This window comes from Sparus aurata, chromosome 3 (genome assembly GCF_900880675.1).
Source record: "Sparus aurata chromosome 3, fSpaAur1.1, whole genome shotgun sequence".
Taxonomy (NCBI): Eukaryota; Metazoa; Chordata; class Actinopteri; order Spariformes; family Sparidae; genus Sparus; species Sparus aurata.
This window is the reverse complement of record NC_044189.1, coordinates 23893789-23911837: the sequence shown is the minus strand read 5'-3', so window position 1 is coordinate 23911837 and position 18049 is coordinate 23893789.

The window sequence follows — 18049 nt, the reverse complement described above, 5'->3', positions numbered from 1 at the left end:
ATGAGCTAGTTCATTTTTGGAACTGTGAACTTAGTTCAAAATTTTGAATTATGAACTATGAACTGAACTAGATCATTTTAAAATGTGTGAACTGAACTTTGAACTCGTTCATGTAGAAAGTGAACTTTCCCAACACTGGTGATAGACAATTTTGTGATTACAACTCCACACCCCAGTCTATATCCCAGGTTTTTCTGTTATAAATTCGTCAAGCTGATATAACCCTGATGACATCATTGTGACATCACCATGGTTAGTTTTTATTTCTTCCTTTAGACCTTAGAAAGCTCCTACGGGGCCTTTTGTAGATTTTACATAATCGACTTATCTGGTGTATTTATCTGAGCAACACAGTCAAGGAAAAGTGCACACCGCACTCACACTCGCTGATTTATGATTCTGTTCCTCTCTCTGTCTCTATATTGCTGACAGGACTCGACTATGCATGTGGGGTATCACCAGGTGACGATGGTTTTCCTTTTTCAAACAGCAGAATGTGCTCGAAAACCTCTCCAATCGCACCCAATCCCATGTGTAATGACAGGTGATCTGACGGGAGAACACTTATCTTATCCGTCTTCTTGGAAAATGATGGTGCTCCCATGTTCAGTGTGAGAACCTGTGCAGTGAGAGAGAACTGCATCAATTTGCTGAAATAGCTGAACTGCCACGGCTGACCCAGAGGAATTGTGGGAGTTTCTCCTGATTGTCCAGCGCTTTGACGTAAGGTGTCCTCCGAATGACACATTGTGAGTGCTCAGTGCCCACACACAATCTGCTGCTGAAGACCATATATTCATTGGGTGTCTTTGGGTCGCTGCTCTCCCTTCACCCCTAGCAAACGCCTCACCTCCCCCTCCTCCCCCCACAGAAACACCCAGAGAATTGTCTCTCACTAGCCCTGCTGAGGAAGACACAATGGTTAACTTTTAACAATGTGTCCTCCAGCTCCTCCTCAAATGTAGCTTAACTGATTCAGTCGCTGTGTGTGTGTGTGTGGGTGTGTGTGTGTGTTCACATCAATGTGTGTGTATCTTCTTTTTGTCGGTGGAGCATATGGCCTTCTGACATGGCCGGCACAAGGTCACGGAGTAAAGGAATTCAGGTTGTTCTGGGAATCTTTCTGCCTCCTTTCCTCTTTAACAAACTTAGTTATAAGGCACTCATGCTTGAAAGTGAGACACACACAAACACAGGCATTCCCATGACCCCCCCCCCCCAACACACACACACACACACACACACACACTCACACACCAGATGAGAGAAAACATATTACCAGCAATTAATTTGCTGCACCTTTTAGACTCTAATTAGCAGCCCTATTAACTGGATACAGTTCAAATACAGTCTGCCACATTACACAGAGGCAGGACACTTTAGACAGTCGGGTTTGTGCTCCCACTTCAGGTGCAAATGAAGCAAAACAAGTGCCGATTTGGGCTTTAAAGGGGCTAAAAGCGTAAGTCTCTGGAATCCCGATGATCCCAAATTAATTTGAAGAGAGGTCATTTACACCCATTGTAAAGCCCAAATCTTCACTGTGGCTGCATCTCTCCCAAAGTGGGTGTACGAGCTCAACTGCCCGTCTTTTAAAGATCAATTTGTGATCTCCGGACTTCCAGAGACTTGGATTAGGTTTAATGAGCTGTGTGGAGCCATTTTTATGATTTCATACGGCTGTTTTTTTACAGCTCCAAATTTACTTCACATGTTCAGGAGAATGCTGCGACGCTGTTCTGCTGCGAAGCTCCAGAACGAGTTTCTTCCATCAGCACGGCGGCTCAATAGATGACGATAACATTTTTTCATTTTTCTGTGAACTTATCCTTTAAGTCTGAGCGCCGCTGACAGATTCCATCTCGTCCTCTGTTGCCTTTTGCCTTGCGTCGTATTTTTAGCGACAATACGTTTCAGAAGAAATATCATCTTTGGGCTACTGCATTGTAACAAAACACACCGGACCACGACGCCCAAACTGTATTTATTGTGATGTGTATTACAATGTGAATTCTATGCGAAATCGAACACGCACAAAGAACCACACACACACACACACAAAGCCAATCAGACTAGCCGCATGTTATCAGGAGCAGATATCAATGAGGAGCATCTTGTTACATCTTAACTAAGGGGAGGGGGGGGGATGCTGAATGACACCCCCTTTGTAATGCTACTACCTCTGGGGGAAGGGATGAGGAGTAAAAAACGTGGGGGTGGGATGAAGATAGAAAAATGCAAATGTTTCTATAATCTTGTGTGACTAAGAAAAAACAGGAGCAGAGAGAGGACAAAGAGGTGGAGATAATACCGGGGGGGGGGGGGGGAGCAGACATTTAGGCGGTTAAATACGGTGCTGCTGCTGGGGCAATAGGTGGCGGTGGTGTGGGGGCGAGGTGATCAGACCCCAGGGAGAGGCTCTGATGGTGGGCCCTGGCCTCTCAGATGGCAGCCTCTCGCCTCAGGGCTCGGGATGGGCCTCACATGTCAGGTCCCGGTCGGTGACAGATGCCTCTCACTCCGAAACAGCAATCATTCACCTCTAATCAGCAGATGATACTGTAACGGAGCAGGAGGAGGGGGGGAGGAAGAGAGGAGGGGGGAGGAAGAGAGGAAGGGGAATTTTGTGACTATTAATGGAATTTCCTCGAAATTGCATACTCGTCTTCTGAGTATCCGTGCATGTGATTTCACATGGCTGCGTTACAGTAAATCTAACGCCAACTGTATGTCTTTGCTCTCTCTCCTCATACAGGGGCCATGCTGCTGACATGAAGGTGGTGACAATTACTGAGTATGTGTGTGTGTGTGTGTGTGTGTGTGTGTGTGTGTGTGTGTGTGTGTCTGTGTGTGTGTCCCAACCACCACAGTAAATCCATCTGCACTCAGGCTGTTGATATCCAACCTGTGCCTGGCTGTATTTCTCCCAGGTCGACACATCCCTCGCCCATGGGTGGGTGGTGCTGTGACGGCGTGCACATGTCTTGGCATGTTCGTGTGCATCCATGTTCACGTGTTTGTGATCGCACTCTATGTGATCTACGTGTTTGTGCATCTGTGTGTGTGTTCGTACATGTGCCTGCGTCCTACTCGGGTGATGCAGCGTCCTCCAGGGATGCTGATCCTCAGATCACTGAGCCTGTCAATCATCCTGATTGATCAGTCTTCCGCCCCTCCCTCGCTCATTCCAAACCGATCCCCCTCGCCCTCTCCTCCCAGTCCGAGCCCCCCGGTGATTAATCACTCACTCAGTTGGACAGGTAGCGGTGACATCACCCATTACTCCCACTCCCCCACCCCACTTAAAGAGATACTGAGAATCGGTGGTCAGCAAAGTGATGACAACAGATCCAGCGGTTCCCCAGCAGTCCCTGAAGTCATTATATCTATATTCACTTCATGATACAGAACCATGTAACAAGGATGTTTCTTTATTGCTCATCTTGGGTGACTTCAGTAACTGGGATGCAGTTTAAGGTTTGTAATTGTTTGTTCACAGATTAAAAATGTCTTCTGCTCACAGCTAGTTAGGAGGAATGTTTGATCAGCCACATATATATGTATATATATATACACTGAACAAAAATATGAACGCAACACTTTTGTTTTTGCTCCCATTTTTCACAAGCTGAACTCAAAGATATACAATATATTATATTCTATATACACAAAAGATCCATTTCTCTCAAATATTGTTCACAAATCTGTCTAAATCTGTCAGTGAGCACTTCTCCTTTTGCCGAGATAATCCATCCCACCTCACAGGTGTGGCATATCAAGATGCTGATTAGACAGCATGAATATTACACAGGTGTGCCTCAGGCTGGCCACAATAAAAGGCCACTCTAAAATGTGCAGGGGGTCAGAAAACCAGCCAGTATCTCCTTTGCATAGAGTTGATCAGGTTGTTGATTGTGGCCTGTGGAATGTTGGTCCACTCCTCTTCAGTGGCTGTGCCAAGTTGCTGGATATTGGCAGGAACTGGAACACGCTGTCGTATACGTGTCGTATCCAGAGCATCCCAAACATGCTCAATGGGTGACATGTCTATATACTAGAGATACTTTACTCTATATGTCTATACACTTTGCAAACCAAGTATATATATATATATATATATATATGTATATATATATATATATATATATATATATATACATATATATATATATATATATATATATATATATATATATATATATATATATATATATACATATATATATATATATATATATATACATATACATATATATATACATATACATATATATATATATATAAATATATATATATATATATATGTATGTACACACATACATACATACTGTGAAGACATTCATGACATTTTGATGTCTTTGTATTGTGTAACAACCGTCTCCTGGTCCCGAGCTCCCACTCTGAACGCTAGCTGTACAGCTAGCTAGCTAACAGCAGCAACACTTAGTGGCCACTCTGGTGATTCACTGCCCCTTATTTGTTTTGAGCGTTCATTTTTGTAATGGTGGACAATTCTTACATATTGCATCTTTTAATAAAAGTGAAGAAAGATTGTAGCTAAATTACAATATAAGATCAAAGATTTATTTTTGAGTGTTACTGTTCTAAAATCGAGGTTTTGTGTTAAGACATCCTTACTGCTGCTTATCTTTTGTAGTAGTCAGTTCATAATTACATCGAAGCAGATGGCTCTCCTCTCCCCTAGTTCTGCCCACCTGGAGGTCTGGAGGTGGCCTTCTTTCAGTCGGTGGTACTTGTTTGACTGGGACAGCAAAAATGATGCTCCTAGTATGTTAAACTGACTGAATTCATTGATCTCAACCAACTACTAGTCAATGTTGCAGTGGATTCCCTTGCAAGGCCAGGACCGGGACATTTATGGGCTGCCAGAAAAAACAGGAGAAGAAAAAGAGGAGCTGTCAATGCTTTAGACTCAAATGGTAATGCAGTCAGCACAGAGGCTATTGGTAGCCAGGAGGCTTCAGTTACAGCTAACATTACCATCCAACCGAGGTGGCAAGAGTCATGCTTCAAGTAGAAGTACAGATACTTGAAGGACTGATTCAGCTTCTGTTCTCAAAGTCACAATCTAGTCTGAAATGTACTCAAGGCATAAAGGTTTCGCTCTGAAGGACGTTTCTGTGCAAACATAACTGAACTTCACTTCACATAAAATGAACAGAGACTATTAGCCTTACAGGTAGAATCAGCAGGATTTGTCTCCACTGTTCCAAAACACCCGTGAAAGGTAGTTGATTGTTGAGACTTGTTCCCAGAACGTCAAATACTGACATTTTGGGTTGGTAAAGCTTCCTTTCCTTTTCTAATTGACATAATAATATTAAAAAAATCCTGTCTTTTACCGTCTCATTCCGTCTTTACTCTCATCTTGCTGTATCTGCCGTGCGTGATGTGCACTTATCGGTTGAAATCAGTCTAAAAGATAACTCATAACTCCCCTCAAATGCATTAAAACCAAAGCAACGAGCACGTTACAGAAATGCGAGGATTAGAAAGTACAGATGTTTGTGTTACAAATGTTGAGAGCAAAAATAAAAAGCTGTTAAATACACAAAGTAAGACGCGACTGAAGTACAGATACCTGAAAAAATCTACTTCAGCAGAGTTTTTGAGCTTTGTTACTAGCCTAGTTGTGTCTAGTGTGTGTATGTAGGAGACAGAGAGCACACACACCTGGGAAAGACTCTCTCACTGGACCTTCTCAGGGGCCGAGCTGTTTCTGTCTGGTGGTCGGCTTGTGTGCATTTAGTAAACATGCAGAAGAGAAGTGAACACAACAAGCCCGGAATAACTTCTCATGACTGGCTCTACTTTGATATTTATTTTCAAGCTGTCTTACGTTACATAATAATATAAATAATACAGTTCCGTAATCCATGATGTTGACAGTATCACCTCAGATAGCTATTCCATATCTGAAGGCCACAAATTACACAAATTTGAAAAGTAAGCTAATTAGCATCATCAGTGTTTCCATTTGTGACTCAGACGGTGCAATATAATCACAGGGGGAACCTGACAGTGACAGAAGTCAGAGCCACGCTCTTACGACACCGGTATCTCACAACCTTGGTGTGTTCCTTTTTGTCTCCAGCTGTGCAGCAGCATCAAAAGCACAGCTTCGGTTCAAGGACCAGGAGGAAGAACTCTCTCCTCTGTGACCCTGAGCTCTGTTTGCAAATCCAAGCTGCTTTGAACGGAGGAGATGTGCTGATGTAGACACTGTACACGACAACTCATCGTGTTCACACAAACACTGTACACACAGAGAGACAGCTTGAGCATTTTCACTGGCTTGTACCAGCACTCAATGCCCACTGTTTGTGCTTGTGTTCTAAATGCTTTCTGTGTTGTATATAGGTCATGTTTTCTCGGTAAAGGTCAGGTACTCTGTGACCTTTAACCCGCTGCTTTCTGCTCATACCTATCACACTGTTTGCTCGATTACGTCATTCCCAGTATGACAGAAAATATCCGACTTCTACAAACATCTGCAGCCTTCGCTGTGCAGAGGAAACATTTCCTGGAACAGCTGCATTGCACATGAACGATCACTATGGCAGGAGCATTGACTTTTACTGCTCCCTGCTGGGCATGTTGTTTTCCTGCACACAAGATCAATTATCCACATCCCCTTGGCTAACATCTAAATTAAGTGTCATTGTATTTCCTCAGTTCCACATCACAGCAAATTACTGCGAGCGATGGATGTGTGAGGTTCTTTTTTTTTTTTTTGTTCTGTGTTTCACAATTAGTTTCTTTCTTTATACTGAGTTCAACTTTTTCCAAAATGTACTCAGAGCTACTGAAACACTGCATCCACATCTCAGGAGCAACTCAGTCCTTCACACTGACAAAATAATGTTTTATTACACAAAGGCACATGAAAAATACATGGATTGTGTAACCTTGCAGTGTATTATGTATTTTTTCTAAATGAAAGTATTTCAAGGTACATTATGAAATCAAACATGCATATCTGTACTGCTGTCCTTAATCACAAGGTGCTTTACTTGACTTCTTTAGTTCACTTTATGCTACTTTATATTTCAACTTCATTACACCTTCGTGGCAAATATTGTATTTTTACACCGTCACATTTGTCTGACAGCTTTAGTTGCTAGTGACTTTTTAAGATTACAATTTTCCTGTCCAATCTCCAAATGTGTTGATTTTTAAATCTTTGTGATAAGCCGACGGATTAAAGGGTAACTCCACCAATTTTACACATTAAAGTGTGTTTACAGGTCTTGTGGAGTACTGCTGAATATGTAAAAAAAAAAAAGTGCTATAATGCCTCTCGAAGCTTCAGAGGAAGCTACATGTAATCTGATTATTGCCTCTGGTGATGCCACTCAGTGGCTAAGTTGCATCGTGGGTAAAGATGGTGGTTGTACAGTTTTTAAACAAACGATCAACAGAATCAGAAATAATGCCTTTTTTTAAATTACACGCAGTCTTCTTCCTTTTCAAAAACCTGGTGTCTACATTACCCACAATGCAACTTAGCCACTGAGTGACATCACAGGAGGCAATTTATCAGATTACAAGCAGCTTCCTATTGAGATTTATACTACTGTGTCTTGGTGCATTGCTCTGAATTAACCTACCAAATGGTTAAAATGAGCTCAACCTTAAACACCAACAACAGTATAACACAATATAGCTTATAACACAGCAGCCAAATCCATCAGATATAACAGCAAAGACACTGACAGGGAACATTTTATTGCACAAAGTAAAAGTTACGTGTTGTTTAAAAGCAATGGAAAGTTATCTGCTGCTTAATCCACACTGACGGCTGTTGTTTTGACTGTGTGAATTTTTTTTTTTTTAAATGCAATAACTGTGAATCATTGTGTGGTTTTGTGGTGTCATCATCAGTGTCACAGATGCTGTAATCCTGGGAAGTCACCACTAGGTGGCAGCAAGTTTATCCATATAGCACCATTCAGGACAAGGCAGTTCAAAGTGCTGCATGGCGCCACAGAAATACAGCAGGACTGAGACAAGACAAAAAGTTCAAATTGCATTTAAAAAGAACAAATAAATAGCGACGGACTGAAAAAGATCTCTGTATTTATTGGAAGGCAAAAGTGAAGCTTGTTCCACAGGTGGAAGTGGGGAAGCTACAAGCTGCTTCAGCTCGCTTAGTTTTGATCCTGCGACCACTGAGAAAACCTGTCCCAGACAAATATACCACAATTGTATTTGGACTGAAATAGACAAGTAATTAGATCTGGAAATATTTCATCTGACGTGTACCATCCATGTCTTCACCCTGACAATGTATATTATTCTCAACATTTAGCTGATTGAAATCGCTGTGTGGGAGGTTAAAGGAGCTATTGCAGTCACATGAGATCCTATGTGAACCGGAAATATTCTCCCTGGAATCGCTCAACGTCGGTGGAGCGGCTGCTGCCTTCCGGGAAGTTCAAAAATAAAAGTGAACGGCGCGGGAGAGTGTTTGAGCCTGCACAGTTTTAACAGACTAGACTTTAACACCGTGTCTGAAAAGCCCTTTTGATCAAATATCAACAACTTCCTCTTACTCTCTGACTGATATCGCACACTTCCAGTAAAAGTTGATCTCTATAGAGAAGCTATTTGTGAGGAGATACGAGAGGTCAGAGAGAGCAGGAAGCAATAATTGGATTATCAGCGGAGAGGTGGTAAAGATAACGGCTAATGATTGCAGATAATGGTTTACTCTTGGACATGAGTCACGAGGGCGTGTTGTGTTTTTGTCTTATTGGAAATTAACTGTACATGTGTTAGGAATGAGCTTTTGGCCTAAGTCCTGGAGATGAACCCGACCTGTCCTGTTTGTGTTGCTGTAAGTATTCAGATGTAGGTCTGGTGACACAGATGACAGAAAGGAGCAGGAGCAGCAGAGATGACGCACAAGTCGCGTCACGGAGTCGATCAGCTGGCGGCGAACCTGCGAACTCCAGCTTCCTTTGACTGTCCTTGTCTATTTTCTCCCAACGGACACACATGCCAGCGAGCGGGCACACCACACACACACACACACACACACACACACTCTCACAGAGACAGACACGTGCACACTCACGCACACGTCACAGTTTCCATTCTAAAGATAAATAAAACCCTCCTGAGAGCATAACCATACACAGTCAGCTGTATGAGCTCTATTATGACACCCCAGCTGCTCTTGTCCTCAGCGCCACATGATGAGCGAGCGGCTGAACATTTGTCACAGCAGCTCATATCAACACGACGTCTGACGGATCACCAAGCTTCCCGTACACCGCCGAATCAATGTGTTGGAGGATGCTGACCGACATCACACTGATGTTTATATCATGAGCTGAAGCAACACTTACTGGAGACTCTAAATGACCTTCAGCGGCTAAATGATTACACAGCCACACCATAATGACCTCCCACGTGGTGCTGAGCACATGATCCACTCTGACAACAGGGCGGCCATAACATCACCCAGTCCGAAGTGTAATTAAGATGTTCTATGATATGGTGTGCGATTGTTTTATTATATTGGTGTTTATAGATGTTGTAAAGCATGCAGGGCAGTTCGTTTTGCAAATTCAGTTGGGATAGATTTTGAAACCAGCAACTGACCTGACCCCTAACCGCAACTAAATCAAATGAAATCGTAAATTTGCCCAGAAGTGTCCAGAGAGTTTGGTGTTTCTCAGCGCAGTTTAATGTCACACGCTTCAATGTCCACTAAATGCAAATTAAACACACAATTCTGGAGCCTCGATGAAGGCCTGGTCGTCCGAACTTTTCTGATCGTTTGTAAAGGAGACACGCTGATGCTCGTTTTTATGTTGGGTTACGACTTAGAGTAAGCACACGTGCTTTATGCACACCTGAGCCAGCGGCGCTAACAACGACTGAGCAGCCGTGCGACATCAATACTTATATGCAAAACTAGCCGCTAGGCAAAAACTATGCAAAAGTGTGTCATGGGAATGTCACAAAAAGTCACAAAATTACTACTAGATGACTGACGAGGCGTTTCAGGAGCAGTGTTCTCTGTGGGAGAGAGGAGCGGCTGTCGGTGCGAACTTTGACCCATTTTATTTTCAAGATCTCTCTCATACACAAGAACCATAAAACAGTGAAGGAGAGGGTAACAAATGCTTGACAGATCTTTGATAACTGACATTCTGATGATGTGTTTCATGCATTTTCATTTTACATTTGAAGTGCCTATGCTTATAGATCACATCTATAAGCATATGTGTGTGAGGCATACGTGGATATATACACCACATGTGTATTCAACAGTCTTTGTCACGTATATTCAATTTTCACTTGGAAGTTGCTTCGGGGCCGGATATGGGCCGTGTGCAGCCAATTTTTACAGGCCAGTGATAAAGGTCCTGTTTACTGCCTGTGATGACTGTACTAAAAGTAACAGTGAGATGGTTTTGACTTGATGCACAAACTGTACAATTCTACAGCTAACACCTTGGCACATGGAAATAGTTTTTTAGTCTGTGTATCATTAATTTTCATATCTAATTGTGGTCTCATTAGTTTGCCTGCACGTGGATCTAAGACTGTGCGTTAATGATATAAGTGTGTGTGTGTGTGTGTGTGTGTGTGTGTGTGTGTGCGTGCGTGTCATTGAGTTTGTACTGGTGTCTCCTGCAGGGGACATGAACGTCGGTCAAAGTGGAGAGATGTAGGTATATGTGTATCACAGCTGCCCTTTCCTCTACTTAACTTATGTTTCCACATCACCTGCTGTCTACATAGTTCACACACACACACACACACACGCTGTTCCGTATGTAAGAACATACAGCACAGTATTGATCTGGACCCCTTACTGACACTGTACACAATGTCTGGTTACAGTTGGAAGTTGCTTCTGGGCTTCAGCAGAGATGGAGAACAACAGATTTGATTACTGCTGCACTGCATCCTTGTTTTCAGGAAGAGGGTCAGTCTCAACAATAAGCAGGCTTAGCCATGCCAAAAAAAAGGAAAAAAGTATAACCTTTTTTATGCCTGACCAAGCTAAATAAACAAACTGTTTTAGTTTCGTGACTGAATAAGCTGAATAAACAAACTGACCTCAAAGGACAACACAATTTCAGACTACCTTCAAACAGTGTTCTGGGGACCTCATGTTCCTCTGAGAACAGCTTGTTTATTCCGTCATGGAAAACATTTACTGAGACTGTATAATAACATTAATATTGTAAATATTAAAATTCTGAGTTTGAATTTCTTCTCCAAACTAGAAATCCCCCCTTTAAAACATTTTATCCATGGACCTATTATGAGAACTAGATACAGCTTTAATGGGCTTAATTACATGTAGAGTCTGCATTGAGGAGGTGCATAAAGCTATGTTACAATTGAATCACGTGCCTCTTCTAAAGAATCCACATATTATGAGATAGTTACAGTCCTATCATTTCAGTTCCTGTCGCTGTGTGCCTCCTGCCTCCTTGATCCTAAAACAACGCGTCTAGACTTGCTATCAGCCAAACCCAGTATATACAGTATACTCCCCAAGTGTCCCTGTTCCCGGCTAGATTGCCTCCGTCACTCCCCAGTTACTTACAATTTTGATTTGGCCTTCGACCAAACAAACTCCAAGGTACAAGTGATTTCAGGTAGAAAAGGGTGCGGTGCGGCAACCAGGAATTTATGCGCGCAGAAGTGTGGTTACAGTTATTATCACACCGGATCAACCCAACTGCGGTGCATTTTCCTCGCGCTTGCACCGAGTTCTTGTTTTGCGCATGTCAACATTGTCTTTCTATCTCATAAATCTCCTGTTCTCCTTCTTTCCCCTCTGCGGTGCCTGAAATTCCCTGGAGTTTCTATGATATCTGCGTCGCTGCATCGAGACACCATCCGCCAACATGCAGCGCTGTTGACATTTGAAACACATCATGTGTTACAGATCTTTCTCAGTGTGATGTGTTTATTATCACTGTGTATTTTTCGTAACATCTTGATATTTTCCTCTTCTCCTGCCCGCTTTATGTGCCTTGCTGTGCAGAGAAATTCACTGAACAGAAGGGTCCGATCACAGACCCCTGCTGACGTGGGATAAGATGAGGTTTTTTTTCCAACCTTCTTGGACTTTTGACTCTGACTCTGACAGTGAAAAGTGAAAAGGGACGTTTTCCCTCTATATGCCCTTTATTCCCTTTTCCTGGGCGACCTCAAGAAGCACAAATTAAATGTATTAGCTTGACATCTTAAGATTAACGGGAACAGGTACGAAGATTTTTCTGCCAACCGATGTGTGAATGTCCCTTAAGCACAACCTCACAACAAACCTATATAACCTCATGAGGTGACAGCAGACAGATAGCCAATGTAAACACAGTGACATCACTAGTCTGGGTAAAATATCATGATGCCAAACAGGTCAGTCCACCCCGATAATGACGTGGCACAGTGTTCTGTCAGTCTGAGCCACGGTGTCAAGAAATATGGACTTTGAATCAATCGTCCGTGTCTGCAGCAGAGATGGGGTCATGACAGCGACAGGTGATAACCATGTTTTACAATGTTAAATAACAAGGTGGGAATTTTTTTTTCTTCGAACGCGCACTTTACTCTGGAGCTGCCTTTTCCATATTGCATTCGGACAGCCGACATGAGGGAGGGGTTGACCTGTGTGTTTTCACACCTTCATCTCTGTGGGTCAAGTTTTTCCAGTCGAGAAAAAGCGTCTTTCACGAAAAACGCAGCGTGTTGTGTGCCTGCAGAACACTGTGACCTGTGACATCCTCTCCACTCTGCCATGTTTTTGCAAAAATATCATTGGTCTTCCAATCAAATATGCAAATATCTGTCTTAAGCAATGATGCATACAGAATAGTACTGGGTAATGCAACTTTTTAGGGCTTTTGTGCGCCTTTAGTTTGATAGGATAGCTGAAAAGTTGATAGGAGTACTATGAGGAGCAGGAAAACAGTCCAGAGAAATACACTGCTGATGCCACCAGGGCCGCTGTTCGGCTGACCTTTATCATGCCTGCTGGGAATGCTTAACCCACTGAAATACTCAACTACACTGGTGGACTCGATAACACAGAGAAGTGCCCTCTTTGATGCCCCTCAGGCAGATAAAACATGATAGAATCTACCAGTGGACAAAACGTGATGAAGTGTCCTCTCGTCACTATAAATGTATCACAACTTTCTGCACACTGAAGTCCCACAGCGTGCATCTGGTGCCCTTTTTAATCTAATTTGCCCCTGCCCCTCAAACATCTTGTCCAGCACTGCTCAACCACACAATATAATGCCGTGTAAAGTTGTGTAAACGGTTTCAAATATGTTCCCCTTAAAGTTTCTTAAAGTCAAACTGCATTCAGACTACATCATCGGCAATCGGGGGACAAACAACTGAAATATGGCAAAGTGCAAAAATTGCAGAAGGTAAAGCATTTCACCTTCATCATGTTCTCAAGGTGAAATGTGCGACAAAAACAGCGGTATAAGGAATTGCCGCAGAGCTGTCCTAGAATACGAGTCTTGCTCTCATGTAAGAAAACACGTCTGTTGGGTACGAGGCACAACACCACAAAAAAATGAAAATTGCGATGCAACAATATTTGTTCCATCTAATCATGTCATTTGTGATATCTGCCAAAATAACTGCGATGCGATTTTCCCACCACATTGTTCAGCTCTAATTTCGTTATCCTCCAGTGTTTTGATTGGTTTTCCAAACGCCCTACTCCGTGAACAAAATACAGTTTACATATAATAAAAAAAAAAAACAGCTTGAAACATTGACTGGCTAATTTCCATCCAATTCATTACTGCCCTTAATCTCTGTACCTACACCACAAACGGACGCCCTTTGGCAGGAACATTCTGATGTGGATTAAGGACGCATAGTTTATTGTTAAGCCAATCCTTGACCTCCCGTGTCCTGCAGATGAGTGCACTGTCATGCTAACAGCATCCAGATGAAGTTAAACAGTCTAAGTGGAATATGCCCATGGTAGAATATGATGTGAATGCTCGTCTGTTTGAAGAAAACTAGGATGCTTGCAAACTGAGAATGATGAGGTCGATATGAAGTCATTCCTTTGTTCTCACAAATCTAACTATTGGACCCGACTTGATCTGCATGGAACTAATTCTGTTCTCAGTCTGTAGCTGCTTAATCAACACAGAAATGTAAAGGTGCTTACTCAGAATCAAATCACTCGGCTCCCTGCTGAAATTGTGCGCACGCATAATCGGAAAAAAGGAACTCAGTAAACTTTGTGTTCCCCATAGAGTCTCCTGCAGTTAGAAAATAGCCATCTGTTGACATTCCTGCATGGGGCATTAAGGTGCGGATGATTGCATGCGAAAGGGAACCGCTTTTAATGCAAGTCACAACAGGTAGACTACAAAACTAAAAAAAGAAGGAGCCTCGTCCTTTTTCATTGGAATGATCTCCCGCGCCCTGGAGGATTAACTGTGATCACAGCCGCAAAGACTCGCTAAGTCAAAGCTGCAATGCCAAGGTGACTGAGTTCCATAAAGAAATATGTACGTCACACTTTATAGGGCTTACGCAGACTCCTACTGGCTTGAATGCACTTCTTTAACCACTTCAAACTTATTCCAATGTATTCATTTCCACCAATCTAACTCTGGGTCTTGAGCCAATTTTGTTCAGGATTTTGCCAACCACACCAGGTTTTAAACCAGTTTCGAGTTGAACTGTTGTGTCATCAATGGTGGCAACAACAGTAGCAAGGTGGCGGACCGCATTCATAACCTGTGAGCTTTTGTAGAACACCAGCCTGAAGAATATGACGCATGCACCTCAGATCAAGGTAAACCTGCTATTTTGTGGTTGTGGCTTGGTACCATCGACGGACGGTTCAGAATAAGGTGCACGATCCAGAACGGGGGCCCATTCCGTGTCGGTGGAAAAGGGGTGAGGAGGAGAACGGCAACAACAGTTCCCCAGCTAATGTAATGTCTTCTCTGAAACCCAATTCATGGGAAAATACCTGACCCAAAGCACATGACAACACCCCGTCCCCTTCAACTCCCCTCGGGTAATTTGTGTGTTTGCGTTTGTATGTGTGTGTGTGTATGTTATGTGTGTGTGTGTGTGTATGTGTGTGTGTGTGTGTGTATTGAGTTTCCACCGCACCTGTAGCTATGTATACACCGCTGCTTGGCCTACATGACGAACACAGAGCTCGACCTATTGGACAGCCTCTGCATTCACCGCATTGCATCGCTCTCTCTGACTTTCACACTGTGTGTTTGGTAACAAATAAAGCAGTCATGAGGCTCTACTCATAGAAACATTGTACATATTGAGTACACACACACACACACACACACACACACACACACAGACACACAATAAATATAGCCAGTTGTACACAGTACAGGCATCACAAGTGCCATCGTGATGTCAAGTGGCGTGACTTTAACAACAGCGGTGCCACATCACAAAGCCAAACACATACTCAAACTAACTCACACCCACACACACGCACACACACACACACACACACACACACACACACACACATATGCAAACACAAGCTCACACCAGCCAACTTAGACTTTGTTGTGCCCATGCCTGGATCAACCTTTCCAGTGTGACTGTGTCCCAGCTTGCACTAATTTTCCAACACTGCACCCACAGCACCACATGCCACATCCAAGTCTTTATTTCAACAATTCAAATATCTCTTCACACAAATTTCACACAGGGTCACGGCAGCTCCTCTGGGGATCCACACTGAACCAATTCTGGGGTTTTCTCAGTCACAAGATAAAAAGAAAAAATGGGACAGGTAAGGTGATCCCTGGGAAAGTACCCTGCAGGATCAGGGTTAGGTCTCTCAAGACACAGTCTTTATCTTGTTGCATTAAAATGCATGGGAGTTTGGTTTCTGATCCGTTAAGAAAAGCCCCCTTTGGTTTGGATGAGCTCATTAGCTGTTAGCACACTTGGTTTGTCCTTACAAGCAATTCGATGTTTGTCCCGTTAAGACGCTCAAGTGTGAAAACAGGGTTACAATTGTAGAATATGTGCAAATGTGTGTTTTATTGCTGTTGAGTTCAGCTTTTCATTTGTAAGAGAATTCTTTCTTCTTTGAAAACAGATGACACAGTCAAACTTAAAATGTACCGAAGAGTGTGAAAATGGCATCACTGACTCAGTAGTGCTATACAGCAAAATCTATTTTAAGTTCTAACATTAGTAGATGCTCATGTTACAGCTGCTCAAGATTAATAAGTTGGTGTAGTGACTCAGTAATGGTTATACTGCAACATCTATTTAAAGTTGTCTAACTTTGGCTAAATGCTAACATTAGGAGCCCTATTTCACCTTTTAAAATGTACCTAATTTGATATTAAATTGAAACAAGTCAAGGAAATTGCATGATTCATGACAAGGGTGCATCCAGTCATAAAGTCAGCCTAGCCTGTAACGGTTATACAGCAATATCTAAATATCAAAGTTAGGTAACATTAGATAAGTGCTAACATTAGTAAACGAAAGTGTAACAGTAGCCTTCCACACACAGCAATATCTATTTAAAGTAAGCTCACTTTAGCTAAGCTACTGTTCATATTAGATCGGGTAAGGCTGCTACAGGTCTGTCCCTTGAGCATAACAATGAAAAACATATGATGTTGTGAGACTGATTTTTGCTAAATATAATGCTTCTCTCCTGTGTCTCCTTGTTGCCTTCTCTCTCTTTGATCCTCCTGGATTTTGAACCCATTTAACCTCTGTCTGTCAGTCTTGCAGTTTGAAATATTACCCTTCCTTCCTGCTGTGTGAAATGAGCCTCACAGACAGACAATATTGTCATTGGCAGACGGTAATATTGCAGCATTAACACAACATTTTGCAACGGACCTGTAAGCCTTGGCTGCAGAGCTATTACAGCAAATCTTTTCACTCCTTTCAAATGAGACCAAAGGCGAGGAGACAACTGATGAGTGACATTTTCAAATCTGAAAGCAGGTGGACAGCATTTCTCCATAGCAAGAGTAACCTGCAGAAAGAAAAGCACCTTTCTTTATTTGTCTTCCACCGTGTTACTGTCATGTTAGTTACCAACACAACTTCAGCCAGGTCATGCTTTATCTAATCTGCAGTATGTTGACTCACATTGATTTGTCTGTAGCAATACAAATTTGCACCACGTGTGCGTAAGGTCTTAACATGGCTGTACAGTTGGCAAGTTCATGGTTCAACAAGGAGTTTAATAATGCACCTGGGACAGCTCCGCTTTGGGGTGTGCGTGTAAACAAATAGGTGTATGGTCAGAGATTGGCCTGCCTTGTCTGTGTGTTTTAGCCAGGTTAGGCGGCAGGTGCGTGTGCGCTTACCTGAGACATGTGTGTATGTGTGTATATATATATATATATATGTGTGTGTCTGTGTGGCTGGAAAGATTGTGTGCATTCTTGGCCGTAAGCCAACACTGCAAATATCTATAAGTCTCCCGCGATCCAGAGTTTCCTGCAGGACACAGATGACTATTCAAACTCACCACCAGTTGTGGTGTGCGTATACTGCAAATGTATACTGTAGGCTCCCAGGTATGTGTGCTCAGCTAAAACGGGAACATATACGTGCGCAGCCTCTCGACAGGGCAGAGCACCATTTGTAAATAAGGACCTCAGTGAGTCTGAGAGTTTGAGGCAGCGAGCCGGCGACCTCCGACTAGCCGCATGAGAAAAGCAGTTGTTGGCTCCGCCACACATGAGGGATCCCGTGTGTGCTTCCATTTAGCAGCCAGGCTATATGTGTGTCCGTATTAAAAGATGATAAAATGGTCGCTTTGAACCGTCTTCATTGATGGTCAGTACAGAGGAAGGTGGTCACTTTGAGTGGACAGCAGTATGCAGGACATGGTACGGTTGAAATACAGAGCATGACCATAGCGGTTATACACACACGCTGCGGAACCATTAATTTGCTAAAATAAACAGTCCCAGCAAAATAGCTGAACTATGCAAAATAATTGTTTGTATAAGCAGATGACCTCGATTCCATGACTTTCATC